The sequence below is a fragment of the Phasianus colchicus genome, chromosome 1 (genome assembly GCF_987193195.1).
Source record: "Phasianus colchicus chromosome 1, bPhaCol1.hap1.1, whole genome shotgun sequence".
NCBI classification, from domain to species: Eukaryota; Metazoa; Chordata; class Aves; order Galliformes; family Phasianidae; genus Phasianus; species Phasianus colchicus.
This window is the reverse complement of record NC_143436.1, coordinates 128911668-128933661: the sequence shown is the minus strand read 5'-3', so window position 1 is coordinate 128933661 and position 21994 is coordinate 128911668. Positions and strand designations below refer to the sequence as shown.

The following is a 21994-nucleotide window of genomic DNA, read 5'->3' as shown; positions in this document are numbered from 1 at the left end:
TGTGTTTGAAGTTGAGAGTTACATTCTGACAAATTGCCAGTGCAGTAATTAGGGTCAGATGAAGCTGGATGCTTTGTATTTCTACATGACCACAGGAATATATATTTTTTTCTATTTATGCAATTGAAAGTGGAACACTGACCTACTGGCACAGGAAAGATGGGCACTTTGAGTGAAATTTATCTCTCCTAGCTTTAGTTGCCTGAAAAATGAGCGTCTAGTCAAAGCTATCTATCCAGGCCTCTTCCCCCCTCTTTTAGTCAATGGAGAGAAATAGATACTGCCACAGGCAATTCATCTCTACTATCTCAGACACACAACCACTAGGGGATGAATTACCTTCTGGGAGTTGCCTATTTCTCTCGAGTAACTGTATATATGGACAGTGTATAATGTATATGTTGCTAGGTCTGAGAAGTCATTTAATATTTAGGTAGCTAGTTGAGCTGAAACAGACTTTCTGTGTACGTTTGTAGCTCAGATTTCTGTCTGAAAACTAAGAAATTACAGACTTGGCGAAGCTGTCCTGTATATTGAAAACAAATACACTTGGGATATTATTTCAAATAAAATTGTGTTTGCATGGTCTGCACTTCCAGTATCCCAGCTGCTGCTCTGCAATGAACTCTTCAGGCAAAAGAACTGTAAAAGTTGTTGGATAGATTTTCAGAGAATATGGTAATTATCAGTGCTTTGCATATACATAGATAATTGAATTGTCACTAACTTTCAACTTTCCAATAACACATCATTTAAAAACTCTTCAGGGGTGATTTTTAGTGCTTTAGCAGTGACCTCAGAGCTTATGAGGTTAGTGAGTTGCAGAGTGGCTGAGAACTGTGTTGCTTCAGATTAGTTAGAGAAGTACTAGAGAAAGAATTGACAAAAAGGTTGTGTGAAGAAGAGTAATATCCTGCTAGTCTGCAGGAATTGCACAGAGCTGGACAGAAATTGTATCTCGTGTGCTTATTTGTAAGACTGTGTTTTGAAATGTTGTTCCAGGAAAAGTAGGACTCAGACAAACTCCAACTTCTGACCTGAACAAAATGTATATGTGGTCAATGCATTAATAAAGACTCAATATAAAATGCTTCTTAGAATTCTAAACTATTTAAATTTTAATATGCACTGTAGGCAACATGAAATTCTCATAGGTATAGTTTCAGAAACATCTGAGTTGTCAACATTTGATCTCTTTCTTTAATAATTTCAGTTACTCCTCCAGTGAAACTGTAGAAATGTCAGGCTTTGTTCTAAACTCCATTTTGAAATCTTCTTTCCAATTTTAGGAGGTTACAAATATTACTTTATATGTTGTTTTCTAGGCAAAGAAGCAGTAGGAATGTCACGGTATTTGTGTAGCTTTCATGTTGTCATCTATGAAATTATGAATCTGACTTTTAACATTACACTAACTCACTTATATTTTCCTGTGAACTGGCAGATCTTTTGTGTGTGCCCAGTGGTCCTTAGATTCATCTTGTCTTTGATTCAGTCTCCATGAGGCAGTTTCTCAGAAGGTCAGAGTGAGATAAAACAGATGAATGGAATGGGGTGGGGGATATTCAAAAGCTCTTCCATATTTTGCTGCAGTTTCTCTTGCAGCTCAGATAGAGGCTAAAAGACTAACCTCAAGGGCTACATGCAAGTAGGCACCATTAAATGCCATGATTAGTTTGTGGTTTCCTACAGAGAAAGTATATTATCCTGCTGGCTTCTTTACAGTTTTTTTTTCTTGCCCTGTGTGGTGCAGGTGCCCAAATGCTAACAAAGGGGAGCTGCAGGTCTCCTGTGTGAGGAAAGATTGGGGCTGCCCTGTGTCAGACACAACTGGCTGGGGCTGGTTTCAACAGCCCCACTGCAGGGCTCAGCTGCGCCCAACAGCTATCCTGGGACATCCCTTATTTTAGAAAGGACAAGCACTGCATGGCAGAAAGTGAAGAAAACAGTGTGAGAGCAAATGCTACAGACATAAAGGTCAGTGAAGAAGGAGGAGGGGGAGATGCTTTTGGTGTTAAAGCAAGGATTCTGATTCTCCTAAAGCCCATGGAGGGGACCACAGTGGAATGGATATTTCCCTCTATGCTGTGTGGAGGATCATGCCAGAGCAGATATCCATGCAGATATCCAGAGCAGATATCCATAAAGAGCCCCACAGGGGAGCAGGTGGGTATTTCCTGAGGAAACTGTGTATATGGAAATCCCATTTTGGAGCATACGAAGTATAGAATCATAGAATCACAAGGTTGGAAATGACCTATAAGATCATGGTCCAACCGTCTTCATAGTACCACTGCTACCACAAGCTACTAAACCATATCTCACAGCTCCTCGTCCAGATGCCTCTTGAACACTGCCAGGGACAGTGACTCCACCACCTCCCTGGGCAGGCCATTCCAGTGCCTGACCGCTCTCTGAGAGAAAAAGTTTTTCCTCATGTCTAACCTAAACTTCTTCCGGTAAAACTTGCGGCCATTTCCCCAGGTCCTGTTCGTTGCCTTGGAGAAGAGGCCAAACCCCTCTTCAACACAATCTCCCTAAAGGAAGTTGTAGAGTGCAATGAGGTCTTCCCTGAGCCTCCTTTTATGCAGTCTAAACAATCCCAGCTCCCTCAGCTGCTCCTCATAAGAATTGTGCTCCAGACCCCTCACCAGTTTCATTGTCCTTCTCTGGACACGCCCCAGGGCCTCAATGTCTTTCTTGTAGTGAGGGGCCCAAAACTGAACACAATACTCAAGGTGCGGCCTCACCAGTGCTGAGTACAGGGGGGTGATTACCTCCCTGCTCCTGCTGGCCACACTATTTCCAAATCACTTCTTGAGGAGGAAAGCGAGACAGAAAGGAATTGCTGTGGACTGACTATGAGCCCCATTTTCCATCCTCCTTGCATCACTATGGTGGTGCAGAAGGTGAGAGGAAGAGGAGTGGAAAATGAAGATGTGAATTTGATCTTGAGAAAGGGTTTGAGGAGAAATGTTTTAATCTTTTTGTTTTTGTTTTTCTCTACCAAAACCTGTTTTAATTGACAGTAAATTAAATTAGTTTTCTCCAGACTGAGTCTATTTTGTCTGTGAGAGTAATTGGTGAGTGTTTTCTTGGGCTTTGTTTCAATTCATGAGCTTCTTCAGCTTATTTTCTCCCCCTAGCCTGTTGAGGAGCAGAAGTGAGAGGGTAATAGGGTTGGCAACTGGCTACTGGCCAGGGTCAGCCCACTGCTCTTATGTAAGTTCATCATACATTTCCACCAATGGGCCGTTTCTGACCATGTATTAATCTAGCTGCTAAAACCAACCAGTAAATAACTGGTTTTGGATTGCTGTTTTTTTGGGTAAATTGTACCTTAACAAGTTCTTTAAACTTTGTCTGAACTGTCAAGACTCTATTGTCTTTAATGCAACCCACTATTCAGGACTTCTTTTCCTTCTGTAGAAGAGTTTAGAAGTGTCAAATTAATCACTTGTGATATACGTACCTGTAGTCTCAGTTTAATGGCAGTCAGCAGCATGCCCTTGGAGAGGAGGAGTGCATATTGTATGAACAAGACCAAAGGCAATAAATCAAGGAAAGTATATTTTCCCCTTTACTCAGCACACATGAGGCCACAACTGCACTACTGTGTCCAATTCCTCTTATTCCACCCTTTCCTTGCCCCACCCAACTTCCCTTTTTATGAGTCATGTTAAAAAACTGATGAGATTTATGTGAAGGTTCACAGTGCCATTTAAGAGCTGCAATGTATAATATGGGGGGATATTGATGTACTTCTGAAGTTTGTTTAGCCTCAAGAACAGAAGATTAAAATCGGATCTAATTGCTGTGCTCCATTAAATAAAAGTACTTTATCAACATCTAAACTTTTCTCTGAGGTGTGTGACAAAACTGCATCATCCAGAAGTCACAGTAAGTTTACAACAATAATTATGTAGATCATCCTTAAAAAAACATCTTCCCAGTAAGAATTGTTGAACAAATGTGAAAACAATTGTGCAAAAAGGTTATGAAATCTCCAGCTTTAAATAATTTAAATGCTTAGATAAGGTCTTGGGCAACTGTATCTAACTTTGATGTTAGCCCTGTTTTGAGCAAAAAATTAGACTCAGTGGTACTCAGATATCCATTTTGACTTAATTTTTTGTGTAATTTTATGATTCAACAAGTACACTGACCTCAAAAAGCAGCAAAAAGAACAGAATATTACAATTTAATAATACATTTGGCATCTGAACACATTTTCATCAAGTTTGCAAATATATAAATACACATGCAGACACACAGGCTCATGCCCATTCCTTCCAATTAAGACTGTGTTATATATATTTCTCTCTAAATATAAATAAAATGATTGAAATATAGCACAATTTAGATTTGAATCAGGAGTCTAACCCCTTCATTAAAAGTAAGACCAAAACAGGTGCATGAGGAGCATGTATGTAAAGCCTTCTATATCAAGAGAGAAACATTCAGTGCTATATACATAGTGACTAATTGTTGTATTCAATGTTTATATTGCAATTATTTAAATATTCTTTGTCTATGTTGTAATGATTTAAATGCAAAACATGCATCCATACTTAAATGAATAGGATTTACCATTTAGGAAAACTATTAAACTTCAGGATATATTTTCAATATTGGGAAATATTATAGAATTTTTTTCTGAGGAATTAGATTATCTGATCAGCATTGTGAAAGGACTTTAGCTGACATTAAAAATGCATTTTAGCATAATCATGCAAGCAGAATGCCTGGCTTTGCTTTTTCTTTCTTTTAGAATTATAAATGGAATTCCTTTTAAGAAACAAGGCTGAGCCAGTTCTTATAGAGAAAGGTGGTTCACAAATAAGTGGGTCCATTTCAAGAAAATATTTCTTTCCATCTAAATCAGGAAGAAATCTGCATTTTGCTTTTAGTTGTCATGTGAAACTAACCATCATTATTACTCTGTACGGTATGGTATATAATCTTTCACTGATTATTTCCTCATGCTTCACTGTTATTCTACAAGAGCCAGTTTCAGTGAACAAATATGGAGTTTTCTTGTGAAAATTTAGAACATTTTTTCATAACAAATTATTTTAATTTTAGAACATCCATTCCTTTAGTGGGTTATGATGAACGTGCCAGTCTTCTACAACCATATGCATATTTTTCCATAAGATATGTGTCTGCATCAATATCTTTGTGTTTAACAGTAAAGATTTAATATTTGAATAAAATGCACTGTATATATTACCTAGAAATGAATATTTATGGCTGTTGATAATACTGTCAATTAAATTATCACAAATCACTTTTCCAAAACTCAAAATGCAAGAAGAATGTTACATTTATTGAGTACTATAGTTTATGTCACTGTGCATTTGATCTCCACAGTTCGTGGCAGAAAAGATTTAACAAAGACCTTTCCCTGCCTTTGGAATTCAGGTAAGTGAAAAAAACAGTATATTACTGTAGTTGAACTTATGGGGAACTGTGGATAATCGATTTTTTTCTCTCTTTAAATATGCAGGCAAAACTGTCTTATTAAGTTGTAAACAGGAAGACAAACATTACTCTCAAGAATTGACCCAATTTCTGAGACCTTTAATAATTTTCTAAAATTAATTAGCAGTTTGGTTACTTTGACATCATGGTCATACACACAAGATTAAATATGCAATTTTTTCTTTCTAGTTTACTGATAAAATCATTAAAAACATGAATTTCTTATGCCTACGTCTCAGAAGCTTTCATTTCTAAAATATTTTGATTTTCTTGCAGTAGTTATATTTATCTTTGGTATAAATTATGACATTCAAAGGTACTAGTCTAATTTACATTTCTAGTTTTGTTCTTTTTGAAAGGAGTATATGAAAATGCTGTGATGTGAAAACTTTGGACAGCATGATTGTGTGTATGTACTGTATCAACAGTTCTTCATAGATAATAGAAGTATTTAGGACTCACACATGCACATTTATGTACCAAGAAGTAGCTCACAAATTAGAAAGAGTATGGTGGGAATTGAAAATAAATATCATTCTGTGCTTACATGATTTTGTTGAAAGACAAATATGTTACTCTGTTCAACATCTACTTGATCTAACAGAAACTTTAATTAGCTATTTTTTTAATTGATTGAAAAATACTTCTCCCTTCCCTCCAAAAAATAGAGTTCAAGATTTTCAGTGATAATACATTTTTTTTACATAAATAATATTAGAAAGAAATGAAAAAATATATACTTTGATAAGATCAGCATTTTTATATTCATTATAGCTTCCACAGATAGTTCTAAGTACATCCTACTCTCTTAAACTTAGTTTATTAATCCATTGTGTTTTAAATCTCAGAAACCAATAACAACTATGTCCTGTCATGTGTAATCCAGTGTCAGAAAGGAGCTGAATTTCATCACTATCTCGGTATAATATCACTAGTTCCCTGGAGAAGGGAGATTCCTAAAGGAGATTAAAGGTGGAATGACTTGGAGATTTAGTGAGAAATTTAGCTGAAATGTTGAAATCTATATCTGCTCACTTCTGCCTTGGTGCTTGGTATAAAGTCAGGGAAAAGAAACAAGTGTGCTTCAAATGTGATTCATCTGATTCTAAAATTAGCACTTAAAATAGGCTAGATGAAGCAAATCCTTGAAGTGTCTGTCTGCTCTCCACTGGAAATCAAGGGTGACTGGATTTGTTAATACATCTACACTTAAATAAGTAAAACTTATCTGGATGACTCTCCATAGTAATTTGTTGCAATTCTTACATGACTGCAGTAGCATCTACACTGCACTTCAATATCTAGATAGCTTGATCTGCTAAGAACACTCATCACATTTTTCTGAACTTAGTTGCATTCAGTCTGTACTGTGGCTGAACTTTCAGTTTGCAGGAGACTACCTTAGCTATTTTGATCACTTTGACATCTCATTCTAAACCAGGCACTGGAGGAACATGGGAAAGAAAATACTGATTTTGGATGAATGGGTAGTCATTAATTCATTTTCATTGTAAATGGAAATACATAGGTATATCAACTGTAGCACACAGCCATATATCTCACTTAAGTCTTTATGGTGACTGATACTGGTAGCAAAATGTCATCAAATAATTTGTCTAACTTTTCCATTGTTACTAATTAAAATAACAATTCAGGTAATATCAGAAAACATAAATAGAAAACAAATTAGGTATTATCTATCCACAATGTAAACAAATAATATTTCCTTCTTTGACTGAAGTTGAGAGGAAGAAATCCCTTGAATTTCATTATGTACACAAGATTAGTGTTGTAAAGGTAGATCTCTTCGTAAACAGCAACTGTCTTAAGTAATTTTATTACAGATGTGTAGATACAGAGAGCATTTGTTTTAAGATAGCATTTAACACTGAAGAATCTTCTTGGATAACAAAATTAACAGCTCACTGTCAAGTGAGTAGTACCAGATGCATACATTAGCAAGTTAAAAAAATTCAACTCTAGTTTTGCAGAAACCTAATGTTTTACTAAATTCAACATAATACTATATTAATACAAAGAAATCTGTTTATTTGACAGTAATCAACTGTCAGATCATTTAGTGTTCTGTGTTGTTAGAACTACTGTAACCATACTGCCCTGTAATAAGGTTGGTTTTTTTTGTTTGTTTTTTTCCCAACTGCAGGCCATATATTTTGTAATGAGTTTGCAAGGTTTCAGGATTATCTGTAACAGCAATTATTTTTTTCCCTAATTTTTATAGCTAGAAACTGTTTAATTCTGCATGATACTGTCGTACAGGTTTTAAAATCCTAACATAATGATGAAGTACAGGATTGGCACAATAACAAAACTTAAGAAAAAACAACTTGCAATGAAACTCCCCCATCACTGCTAGTTAGATGAAGCCACTGACTTTAGGTCTCAAAGAAGCAGAGGAAATGAGGCCATGACACCAAGTAATGACTTAGACACTAAATAAAAATATGCTTAACAAATTTAATTATGTTATCATTGCTGAAACTTCATTAGATTTTATTTTTTCCCCAATATCTGTAGTAATGACAACTCAGGTAAAAATGATTCTGGGATTAAACTGTGAAAGTAACAATAATAGTAACAGTGTTACTGACTTTATATATATGCTGTATTTCCTTTTACTTCATAAGCAAGATTTTGAGCACAGCTGCTAATTGTTTATGAATCTCAAAATTTCCGAGGAATAAATAGGTAATTTTTCAACTCTGGAATTAATTGTTGAACTGTGGGTAAGTTTGAAAAATGAAAAAACAAAACAAAACAAAAACAAACTCATGATATCGAATAGTATCAAAGTAAAAAGCTCGAACAGCGAACATTATCCATGGTGTAGGAGTGACTAAATTGGACTTCTAGTACAAAAATATTTTTCTGATTGATTACATACTTAAGCTAAATACCTAGGCGATCTCAGCTATTGACATATCCTGTCTTGTGTCTTGTTGTTGTATTCATGAACACTTGTTTTGTTTTTGTTTGTTTGTTATTAAACATAGGTATTTTCCATATAATACATGCGCATCTACAGTATGCAAGATCAGGATATTACATATATCACTCTAAAAGTAATGCCTCCTATTTATTTCCATGGAAACTGCAACTGTTACAAAGAGCACAATAACTCCCAGTCTCAGCTATAAAAGCACTTTTTTTCAGCATGGCCGCCATCAATAGATTTACATTTTTATTAGTGTCGAGCAAGCAATGCTGTAAAAATCTGCACAAAGTAACTTCTGCTGTGGTTACCTGTCAGTAATGAACTCCCCCATTTTTGAGTATTTGTTCTAATGCCAGTTTTTGCATGCATACATTGAACCCTGTTTGTTTTGTGAATAATGCCCTTATTAAGTTGCCAGATTTATTTACTTTCACTCTTGATCTAGAGGCTAAAAGATACATGACCTGAATAAATTTTGATACAATAAATTCTATTGTGAACCATAAAAGACTTTTCTAAGTTAAATTAAACACTTTTCTAAGTTAAAAGTACGTACACATCTGTTTTCATTAAAGATGTTATGGGTTTGTGGACATTTGTAAATTTTTTGCACAAATGACTATAGTTTCAGAGTATAAAAGATTTTAACAGCAAACAAAACTGCTACTATGTATGAACATACAATTTATTTTTCTTCCTACAGAAAATAATTCTGTTCAATGTTTGGAGGACTTAATTATAGAGCATGCATATCTGCATTAAGCATAACAGCTTGATGCAAAATTAAATATTTCTAAGTGACTGCTAAAGAGTCAGAATATATATTTGATGCTGATTAGCTTAAAATGTGATAACATCAATCTCATGTTAAGTGGCTGCTTGAACGTGTCATGGAACAGCCTTTTTATTAGTCATTATTCATATTCATATTATGTACTTATATAATGCTAAATAATGGTAACTTATGTATTTAATGTTAACCATTATGTAGCTAACAGAGAAAATAAACCACTTTTAAGCCTACATTTAGAAAAAAATCATGATTACACTGTTAAAAATACCTTATGTTTTACCTACATCAGTGATTATACATCTATTCCAGGAGTAATTAATGGGATCCTGATCATGTGTTACAACATAACTCAAAGTTTTCCAGCATTTCTTAGAGTAGATTCCTCATGTTCGCATTACAGTACATGTGAACTTATTGTTCTCTTGGCCCAATAAGTTCTCTCTTTTATTAAGCATTGTAGACATGTCTTTATTTCTTTACACATCTCATCAGCTCTCTTTCCATATGTTTCTGTTCTCCTGTGTTTTGTCTTCAGTTCCTCACTGAAATACACTCACAAGAAATATCAGGATAACATGATGTTGAACATTTTTCTGCTGGGACTTTTAAATGCCAAGATACTAAGAATGAAAAACAAAACAAAACAAAACCCTCACTTTTTCATGTTTGTTTGTTTGTTTGTTTTAAATCAGAGCAACATAGTTTAATGTAATTTATACTGAAATATTGACTAACATATTGATTGAATAATTGACATTATAGTATTTCTTTCATTATTTTACAATCAGAATATATCATCAGTTTGCTTTGAGAACTGTACTGGGAGAGATCTGCAATCTTTTGGTATTTTTCCCAGTATTCTTGATCATGTCTCCTATTTCAGTGCTACCTTTGTTGTTTCAGCTTCTATTTCTCTTGCAGGGAGCTATCCATCTGGGGTATGTTGTGTCTTGTTTGAGAATGTTTTGAATACTAAATGCAGTCCAGGGACTAGCAACAGACAACATTCAGATAAAATAAGAAAATTGAGTTGAATACAACAGAAATACTAAGAAGCACTAGAAAACAAGTAGAGGGAAGGTATAATTTAGGTCAAATTTGGGAATATTATTAGTTAAACAGAGGCACTTTTCACTTAATAGTACTTTTGAAGAATCTAATGATCCTTACCTCTGTATTAAACTTTCATCTCATCATTGAATTTTTATACAATTTCTCTTAAACTGTAATTTAAAATTAATATTTAATGTTGGCCTTAAGCAGATAATTACAGTACTGGAAACATAGATGTGAAAACACAAAGAATTTCAATTTTAATCTTAATAAGGATGTAGGGCTACAGCAAAGCTACATTCCATTTGGTGCAAATGGGAATATTCTTAAAAATGATGCAAGAGAGTATATAACCAATTAGAACAGTAGAGAAGTGTATAGCAGTTCTCAGTACAGATTTGTTTTCTCATAGTTGAATATATTTACAGTTTTGTGAAGTATAGAGTGAAATTAGATAATATTTCATAACAAACTGGCTAGTTATTCACACTCAGGCCAAGGAAGTGTGAACTGACTTTAATAGAGACACCCAGAAACAAACCTGATATTTATGAGTATTTTAAAAGCTTCATATACTTGTATATTTTGTGCAACTTATTTACTAATAACATTTTACATATAATCTAGATGCTGAAAATGTCTGAACCTTTTTCAGCACTCTTCATTCATGAGTTCTTGGATTTACTCACTATATAGCATGAGAGTTAGTTATCGAGTTACAATGAGTTTGCATTTGTTTCTAAGTGGCAAACAGAGTGGATGGAATGCATCAAATATAGCAAATCTAGTTTTCTTTTCATCATGCTTTGCCACAGGAAGAACTGTCAACAAACACTGAACTGTGGAAGTTCAGCACTTTTAAAATAAACTTGACTAATGCATTCATTTCTGATCTTGATTGCAGCCCTATTGTACTTTGTGTGTGTATGTGTGTGTAATGGATTACTACTTTTTATTCATTAACATTTTTTAAGAAACAAATCCCTATAATTTGGATTTCATATTGCTGAAATAATTTCTTAGTACTTGAGAATTTGTATAGTTTCTCCTTGAAAGAGCATTGCACTTGAATAGTGAATTGCTGCTAATTTACATCATAATGAGAGAGAACAAGATAAGATATTTTTCCTTTTTTTAATATGATCGGCTACTTTTGATTTATATTTTTAAAATCCCAAGAAAGAATTGTTTGTAAATCTGCAGGAAAGCTACAGGTAGTTTCTACACCATTTTTGAAACAAATTAAGTTTAAAGTTAAAGTTTAAAGCAAAGTAATTAAAACTGCAAATATTTTCGAATGATCAAATGATCTGATTAACACAAAACATCTATTGAGCATTATTTTATTCACCAAATATTATGCTTAATCGTTTTCCACAAGGAAAAAAAAAAAAAAAAAGTTTACCTAATGTTGCTGGGACATATTCTTCTATCTCTCCATGAATCAATGCTATAAGATTAACAGATATATTTAATTATGGAGTTTATCTGGTCCATTGACTTTTTGATTAAGATTTTGTTTCAAAAACCTACTTAGCTGTTTTCAGTTATCATCTGTAAGTACTTCTTGATTCAGTTCTTCAAAGATTACACTGTGTAAAGAAAGTGGCTCAGACAACCTGAAATCACTGTATGTTTCTCCAGTACATTATGTAGATCATATTTACAAACTGACTAGTTTGAAAGCAAATTGAGGAAGAAAAAAAAAGACTAAGACAAGACAGCAATAAATTCTTAGCAGTATTAGTTTAGATGGACCAAAATGATATGGGAGGAGAGATAGGATGTTGATAATGGGCTTATGCTGATATAACTTCTATATATATGTATATATACGTATGATCATATGTATACACACACACATTCATATACATAAGATATGCATATATATATGTATTGATTTAACACTATACACATCAATTCATTACAAGAATTTTTATATGCGTGTGTATAGTTATTAATGTAATAAAAGAAAATAAAAGTTTAGAGAGTACTCTTCTTATCATTCAAGAAGATGACATAAAAAGCATAGACACATAAGTCCCAGAATTCTAGTATTTTGTTAGGGGGAAAAAGCTGTTTAAGTAAAATATACGTTGTTTCTGTAAAGAAAGCACACGTGCGGGCTTTGTATGGAAATACTGGTTGATCTTCAATACATAGCTTTCAAGATTATGAACAGGTAAAACTTTAAAGCATTGTTTGACTTACTTTTCCAGCATTTTAATCCTTTATATCAATATATAATATTATATAAGAATATTATAATATTCTTTGAAGTTCAATGGTTGTCATAATTTTTCTCCTTAACTCACAGAAATTGTTTCCTATTAACAGCAGTATTCAGTCTTCCTATGAAAGCCTGGAAAATGCTGTCTATTTACAACAGCAATGGAAAAAGTTTTGAGAAAAAAAATTAAATGCCTGATGTAGATACATGGAAAATGAAATGCTACATACAGGACAAGAAACAACTAAGTACTAGTATTAGTACAGTGTTGCTAAGCACTCAGATTTTATTATGTAATGAGAAAATATCTGATTTTTTTTTATATTGATAATAAAGAAAATTTTGCATTGCATTTTTGAATAGATGTCTGAATATTTCTTGAGAAAGAAGAGAAATAAAACAAACAAACAAACAAACAAAACTTTTAAAGGGTGTGTTTGCAAAATTATGTATTTGTTTATTTCTATAAAGCTGGAAAGTAGAATAAAACCAACAACACAGACAATACGCTAAATAAAGTCTTCCAAACTGATTATGCAATTTTAGCAGCAATTTTTGTAGATCACATTTTTTTCTCTACTTTAGTTCTGTTAGTTAGCATCTTACATTAATATTTTATGTGCAGTGCATGTTCTTCTCATTCCTACAATTTTGCACTTTCTCCAGGTGACATACATCTCATTTAACTGCAGATGATGACAGTCAGCTATAGGTTAAAAACATATTGAATGGAAAAAAAGACCGTGTCAATAGCCTCACCATTTTTATGTTGATACAAATAACAAGTACTTAAGAAGGTATGATCTTTTTAATATCAACTTTATAGACTGAATTTCCAAAGACTCCAAGAAATCTGAGAACTGTCTAGTAATAATACACGTAACCAAGACTATCTTGGCTATCTTGGAACAAGTTTTCAAAGCATCAGATAAATTAAATAAATGATATCACATCTCAAAGGAATGTTAATAAGGATTTGAATAAAAGTACACTTTGAGGGAGCATTAATGAATACGTGTTACCTTAGAAAATGACTCAGACATCCTTACTGCATTGGTACATACATAAGTACTACCTGATTGGTATTAAAAGAAAATTTGCCTGTATTGCTTCCACTGTATCTAATGACCTGGCCTTAAGTCTGTGCAGTAATTTGAATGCAATATTACACTTGGATCTAGTCCCACATACTTTTGATGGAGATAAAGTATTTTTAGATCAGTTTATCTCATGTTGGTGGCACTGGAATTTGACCCTTCAACAGGCTTTCCCGTGACTCCAGTTGCGGAAAATGTATGGCTGATTAGAGAAATCTCCCTTACAGCCTTTGGTGAAAATCGGTTTGACTTTTGCCAGTTCACATATTATTTTTCATTCACAGTCTGGGATAGATAGTTTCAAATTACATGTATTTTGCAAAAGTACATTAAAAAAAAAAATAAAAAAAAAATAAAGGGACTATCATATATGAAGAAAGTTTCAGTCTTTCATGATTTTTTAACATGGTATGTAAATTATATTTTATAGCAGCTATTTCTTCATTATTATTATTATTATTATTTTACTAGATATTGCTTGAACCACTGTAATATCTTCCTCTGTTTCTAAAAATAATGTAAAGACATAGTTACAGAAATGTTCATTCTTTTAATTATGTGTGCATACAAGTATATATTAACAACTATAGCACACTATAGCAAGACCATCTAATCTATAACTTTTATTTGATTTTTTGATAGTGTTTACCTAGTGAAGAACATATATTTAAAATAGAACACATGAAGAATATATATTTAAAATAATAGGGCTTTTTACGTTTTTTTTTCTATTTCTTGACGTACTGGAAAAGCATCCTTATATACATACAGTCCGACAGTTTATCAGTTTATATAATCAAATGGTTTGATTCAGTTACCCAGACTGCAGGACTTCAAAGACTTATGTTTATGAATGCACATGTGAATCTTCATTCTCTTCCTAGCTGTCTGCACCTCACACCTTGGTTCTGGTCACATTACATGTATCCAAATAATGATACTGACTACTCTCTTACATGGAAACATGGTATTATTTAAAAGACTGGTGAAGTGATGAGACACATATTCTGCCCTCCTTGACTGATGTAACTGTTTGCAATCATACCTATCAAAAAAGATGAATGATTGAAAGAAAATGAAGCAGTCTTATCTTACCATGGATAACAAACAAGAAGTCGATATGATGTGTCACTAAGCATTAGATCCTCAGAAACCTAAGTACATTTCTTACACAATACATATTTTCATGTGTTTTTAAATTTTATTAATGTCTCTGTTACTTGTACTTGTGGTATACTTACCTTTGGCATTTCCCCAAATCAGTTATTTTGTGCTGATAATTTAACAGTCAAGCATGAAAAAAAATAAATAAATAAAAATTGCAAGTGGCATTGTAGGTAGTTTTATTTCTTACGTACTCCACTTGTCAGCTGGAACCTTACTTCTGCATGCCTTGAAATAAGCTGTAAACGTTGAAAATAGTTCTCTTTCCTATAATTGTTCTTTTTTCATTTGTTTTTCCTCTTGTCTTGAAATACTAGATGTCCTTTTCCCTTTGCATAAAGTAGCTTTTTCTCTTTAAGAGTAGCACAAAGATTTTCTAGAAGTGGAATAAATGTGGCTATGCAACAGTTAAGAAATCAACTGTCAGACTGGACATTTAGGTATTTATTTATTTCTCATTCTGTTTGGATACTGGTACTTAATCTAGATATAATATTTCCCCCCCTGCAGTGCAGTAAGGCAGTTTTATTTCATGCTGTGGAATAAATGGCTTTGAGACAAGAAATGAATGTTATTCATTTCTATCTTTACATTCATATAAAGACAATATATATAGATAAAAGCCCCATATCACCGGAGAACCCAAACTTTTGAATTAATAGTAATCCATGTAAAAAATGCTTTTTCCTATAAGCAAAAGAAAAAAAAAAAAAAAAAAGGAAACAAAACATTTTCCCCTGAAATTTGTGTTAATAAATCAATTCTGCACAATGTCAGCTAAATCATCTGCATATGATGATATTCTGCATATGATCGCATTGACGTCTATGAACATAAAATATATAAAAAAATAGAATTAGAATGTGTATATGTTTTTTTTTTCCTTTATAATACATTTTGTACATAATGTTAAGAATGTAGTATAAATTTATTTGAAAAAATTCTGTGTCTGATTAATTAGAAGCTTTAGAAATCTTGTGAAAAATCTCATTTTGTTCAAGTTGATTTCACAATGTTATGGAGCAAGTTTTGATATTCACATCAAAACTGGCTTAGAGGGCTGATCTTCCTACAAATACCATGACATCCTCCATTTGCGTCATGGTTGCTTACACCTTTTTTCACTTTTTCTGATCTTTCACTGCACTTAAAAACTGTTCTGTTCATGGAACTTCCTGTTTGTCTGTCCCATCTGGACACCTACCTGTGCACCCTGCTGACATGTTGCCACAGGACTTGTTTCTCGAGACCTAATATGGTGTTTCGGGCAGTAGCATGGGGTACTGCATATGTTTCAAGCCACCCAGTGGTTGCCTCCACCAATCATGCAACTGATGCCACTTGGAGTAAGTGGATTGCACTGATTACACAATGAGCACGGATGGGGAATCTCAGCCGTCCAGGAATCCTAGAGGTCATCATGGACTGACCTGAAGGTAAAAAGTTTGGAACATCACCAGGAGAGGAAGTATCACGAGCTAAAGAAGCCCCACCATACAATGAACTACCAGAAAATGAAAAGAAATATGCCCTGTTCACTGATGGATCACGTCGTACTGTAGGAAAGTATTAGAGATGGAAAACTGCTGTGTGGAACCCCACATGACCTGTTGCAGAGGCCACTGAAGGGAAAGGAGAATCAAGCCAATTTGCAGAGGTAAAGGCTGTCCAACTGGCCTTAGATGTTGCTGAACAGGAGAGATGGCCAATGCTTTATTTACACTGACTCATGGATGGTGGCAAATGCTCTATGGGGGTGGTTACAGCAGTGGGAGCAAAATAACTGGCAAAGAAGGGGTAAACCTATTTGGGCTGCTGAACTGTGGAAAGATATTGCTGCCCGAATAAAGAACATTGTTGTAAAGGTGCGCCATGTAGATGCTCATGTGCCCAAGAGTTGGGCTTCTGAAGAACAGCAAAATAACCATCAGGTAGATCGAGCTGCCAAAATTGAGGTGGCTCAAATAGACCTGGATTGGCAGAATAAGGGTGAAGTGTTTCTAGCTCAGTGGGCCCATGAGACCTCAGGCCACCAAGGAAGAGATGCAACATACAAATGGGCTAGAGACCGAGGGGTGGTCTTAACTATGGATGCTGTTGCACAGGTTATTCATGACTGTGAAACATGTGCCATAATCAAACAAGCCGAGAGGATGAAATCTCTCTGGGTGGAAGGGCGGGTGATGGCAAAAATATAAATATGGCAGTCATGGCAGGTTGATTATGTCACCTTGCCACGATCTCTCAGTGACAAATGTTATGTGCTTCCCATGGTGGAGGCACACCACGTGTGTCCCTGCTTTGGCAGGGGAGTTGGACTCAATTATCTCTGGAGGTCCCTTACAGTGCCTACAGTTCTGTGATTCTCTGATTCTGTGATTCTTTGATTCTGCCATTATATTTTGGAAGTGGGAGTTTAACAGTCTGAGTTTTGAGAAAAGGCTAAAAATGCACACACCTAAAAGAATTCTTCAACATTCTTTTCAAAGCACAGCATAATGTGTTTGCATGAGAATTTTGTCCTTTGCAAGCCCTGGGCTAAACATTCAAGTTGAGTTACTTGAATTGTGTTGATATAAACTTACATTTATTTTTAGGAGCAATGCTCTCTTCAGGGCATTAAAATCTTGGCTGCAGACACAAATGTATCCTTGTTTGATGCTGATAAAGACATACATGTGCTTTTATTTTCCTAATACATGGTGAAAGTTTTTTGGTTCATCCGCAGTTCTTCTGCACTGGGGGACGCAGCCAGAAGCATGAACCAGTAGAGCAGAGATGGGCTAAGAGTTCTACTGCTTACAATGCATGTTGAAGTCTAGTCCTTGCTCTGTCTTTAAAGGCATAGAAAACAGATTAGTTCTCTTAGATTCATGTGGATAATGAAAAAAAAAAATAACTGGAACAGAAAGAAAGAATCTCACCTCTCAACAAAGAAAACAATAATATGTAAGACACAAGTCCATTCTAGAATAGTTTTGTTTTGAAGACAATATTAAATTTCTGATTTCTATTAATTTTCTATTTTCTGATTTCTATTAATATTCTGATTTCTAATACAGTGGGTTATTTTTTTGTTTGTTTTGCTTTGATTTTAGAAATCATAAACAATCTGGGTTTACTTCCAAAACAGAAAAATTAAATTATAATGAAATTCTTATTAACTAATACTGGGAATAAATTGCACTTGCTACTTCATTTGTTTCATGCCTAACTTAAAGCTAAGAGCTCCCTTTCATAAGATTTAAAGATGTGTTGGAATATAATAATAATTTTAATTTGCATTTTAGAGTCATCCAAGGGTCACCGTAGGTATTATCAGATATTAGTGCAAGAAGTATCCAAATAAACAGATTTCTTTTTTTCTCATTTTAAACCATGATCATTTTAGTGGATTGTTACAACTGTGTTAAAAAACGACTTGTATAATGCATAGAATCACAGCGAGGAACAGTGAACAATTGTTTCAATTTGTGAGTATTACAGTGGTTGAGTGAGGTTTGCTGGAGCACTTGGAGAGCTAACAGGTGCTGTCATTCCCCTACAGATCCAGAATAATACGTGTATTCTGACACCAAATAACAGAAAGAGGAAAATCTAATTTGAGCCCCTGAGAATATGAAACTCTAGCACAGACGCTTTGAAGAATATCCTAAAGGTAAAAGGAAATGCCTTCCAAAACACTAGTGACAGGATCAAATGAAGAGATCTGTAATATCGATATGCAGTACTGATCTTTCTTTTTTGAAGACCTTCTTTAAGTATTTCCTCCATGGAGAAAATTATTCTGTGCGTAATAAAAGAACATTTATCTTACTTTACATTAATGCTTAAGAAATTGTGGAATAATGAAAATGATGTTAGGATTAAGTATGAAAAAAAAAAAAAAAGACGACTCGTGTCATTTGAAAGATCTGAGGATATTCTAGACATCTGCAGAAGTCTAACAGATATGAGACATGAGACTAGAGATACAGAACCATTAGAGGGCAACAGCAATAGGTCTGATAGTCCACACTCCCCAGAATGCCATTGCAAGACTTTGCTTAGACATCTATATTTAGATGCCACTGATTGGCTATAATTTGTAATTTCCAGATTTCCAGGAAGCAGTACATACCATATAATTTGGACACCCATTTTTTTTCAGGTACAACCATGACATTTGTAAATACAGAGCAGATATGACTAAGGATCTCTTGGAAGCAATTCTGATATAGCAGAAGCTGGGTGGAAGGTGGATGAGACTTTTACATTGGCTCAAAAGCAAAAGCATTAAAAATTGTCCCCAGCAGTTAACATTAAAATTAATTCCTTCAAAGAGAAACAAAAGTTCTTCTTTCTTGACATATTTTAGTTTACAATAAATTTTCTGTCATGTTTTTTGTTGTTGTTGTTGGTTTGTTTAGGGGTTTGTTCATTTCTATTATTTTTACTTTTTGGGGGGTTAGTTGATTTGGTTTGAGAGGCAGGGATTTTCACTTTGGGCATTTATAACAGTCACACTAAATGACAGTTACACCTCAGTGCTTACAAATGAGGACAAAATTTCTTCAATTCAACTTAGAAATGAATGTAGAATGAATTTTGAGTCCTACGCCCTGGAAATAAATGTGAAACTCTCTTGGATGTACTTGAGAAATTTTTAGCCAAAATACTAAAAAGGAGGGTCTAACACCTTTTAATACTTGCATATAGTTGATTTTCTAATTTTCAGTTAATAAGAAATTACTGCATCACGTTTGTTGCTATTGTTTGTTTGTTTGTTTGTTTGTTTGTGTTTGTTTGTTTCCAGTCACAGATTCTAATGGGAACAGGCTAGGGTATCACTTAAATCATGTTAGGAAACAATGGGTGATATATATAGTCCTTCAAATTAGCAAATGATCAATTAATATTTTGACAAATAAATCTCATGAATTGTAATGCTTTTACTCTTCTGAAAAGATACATATAGAAAATCAAATCCAGAATACAATTTGAAGAAGAAATAAAAGAGAAAAAGGAAGAGGAATATGACTCATTTGCAATAACAAGGTAAAAATTAATACATTCCTTTGTTGGAATTAGATCATTTTAAAACAATCTTTGCATGTAAATCTCTATCAAACATATAGTTTCATTATTCTCATTCCTGTTTCGTAAGTTCTGCAGGTTTGAAGAAACAAAACTGACATATAGATAGAATGAGCCCATTTCTAGAAAGCTGTATATAGTATGTCAAAACACAGTCAACTGTCATTAGCTTAGTAAATCTGTACTGCATCACTGAACATTATCTCTGTTTCATCCATTATGGTGCAGTGATTGCTTATTATGTTCCCAGGGCTCTTTTATGTGAAAGAGCAAGAGTGGTGTCTGCCAAAATGGTTTTGCCATGTCAGAGCAGTTTTAATTGAGCTGAACCATAGGACCCTGGCCAGTGCTATTACAGGAGCACAGAACCATTTGGTGAATAGCACTCTATGAGATTATAGCTGTTCAGAGTATAATGGACAGTTACTTTAATAACCTCCCCAACTCAGATACTATAAACAAGTCCAAAGGTAGTCATTTTATCTAGTTATCCCATTTCCTAAAACAGTGTGAGTCTGATGCTTTGTGTCTGTCTTTTATGTGAAAATTGCTGCTTGTCTTGGCAACAAGTGTTACCCATTCTGTGGTCAACGGTAGGAGAAAGAGGAGGTCATCTTCGAAAAGTATTTCCTGCTTAAATTCCTTCTGCTTCTTTAGAGCAATTGCATTATCCAAGTAGAATGAGAGCTAATGGGGTTTAAATTTTTTTATTTTTTTTTTCAAATGAGAATATGTTAATGATTCAATAGAAAATTAATTACTGAGGAAAATATTGCTAAGTTTATGAAAACTGATTGTAAATAATAAAAATAAATAAGCAAGTGTAAATAAGCTTCTGAAAATTTACTCTTTCAATAGTTTTATTTGTGTTTTTCTCGTACTTTGTGTTACATTTACAGTGCTCCTACTGTGCTTTTCTCTTTCAAGTCTCTTCACCTTCAAACCACAGAAACAGTCATCAGTCTTAAGTTCATCAGGAAGTTGGTGAAAATGACTGTATTACTCCACTTCTCAACAATAATAATAATAATAATAATAATAATAATAATAATAATAATAATAAAAAAAGAATGTGTACATTTAAAATCTCCTTTTGAAAAGTATGTATAAATAAACACAGATTTTCACATTTCTGTGCACCTGTGAGAAGCTCCCTACCCCTTGTTTACCTATTTTCCTTCCTTCTTTTCCTTTGTCCTTTTTCCTTTTCTTTTGTCAGCCTTTTCCCTTCCTCAATTCTTTCTTTCCAGACTTCTTTTCCCATCTCTTACTTTCTTTTGCTAGTTATTTTTCTTTGGGCTGGCAAGAGTTCAGCTGCACGCCAGAGCTAATGCAAAGGATTGTATAGTAATATGCATCATAGAACAGCAATGTTCTCAGTTCATCAAAAGACGAAATACTTAATGGCATTGGGATATTTGGCTGACCTCATTTCCTCAAGATTCCTTCCCTGACCAGTCTAGCCCTGACCCTTGTAGATTTTGGGACTCTGACAGTCGGCAGTACATACCTATAGCAGACTGGACCCAAATAACCTACTTGTATTTTTTACCCTTATGGAAAACTTGTAAGATGAAAGCAGGCAATGCTAAGCACTGTCAGACTATGTGAAATGTTTTTATTACTTTTCTTCATCATCAGGGAAGCTATAGATTTTGGTTGAACATCTCTGCAGAGAGAGAATATATATCTCTTCAGGTCAAAAGTGAAATGACAGCTGAATTGTTGAATTATTTAAGATATCACAAACCATCTATTTTCTCTGTCTCCTTTATCCAAACTACAACAGTATCTCCCAACTGCCGTTTGTACTAAAAATGGATCCATAGAAACTTCACTGCTACAGGATTCTAATTACTAGTCTTAATCAAAATCACAGTTGACTGATGTAGGGCAGGTTTTGACAAAAAAGTTATTTGTGAATTAATTATCAACTGAGACTTCGAAATCTATTCCATACAAACATCTGAGATTTTGTAATTTCACCTTTTTGTTTTTTTCTTTTTTCTTTTTTGCCTTTCTTTCCAGATATATTAGTACCCTGAAAGCAAGCATGTTTGAAGGAAAGGTTTATACTTTTCTCACAAAGTAAATATGCAAATAGTTCTGACAGCAACATGTGAACTGTAGTGACAACACAT

At 34.1% G+C, this 21994-nt stretch overlaps 1 long non-coding RNA gene across 1 annotated transcript; it reads left to right on the top strand.

The window, feature by feature from the left end:
- The first annotated feature begins 1867 nt into the window (after nt 1–1867).
- Nucleotides 1868–19104, top strand: LOC149920027 (uncharacterized). The gene is made up of 5 exons (XR_016463857.1): nt 1868–1977; nt 5374–5424; nt 13183–13313; nt 18325–18435; nt 18928–19104. It is a non-coding gene; the product is annotated as an uncharacterized LOC149920027 (long non-coding RNA).
- The last annotated feature ends 2890 nt before the right edge of the window (nt 19105–21994 follow it).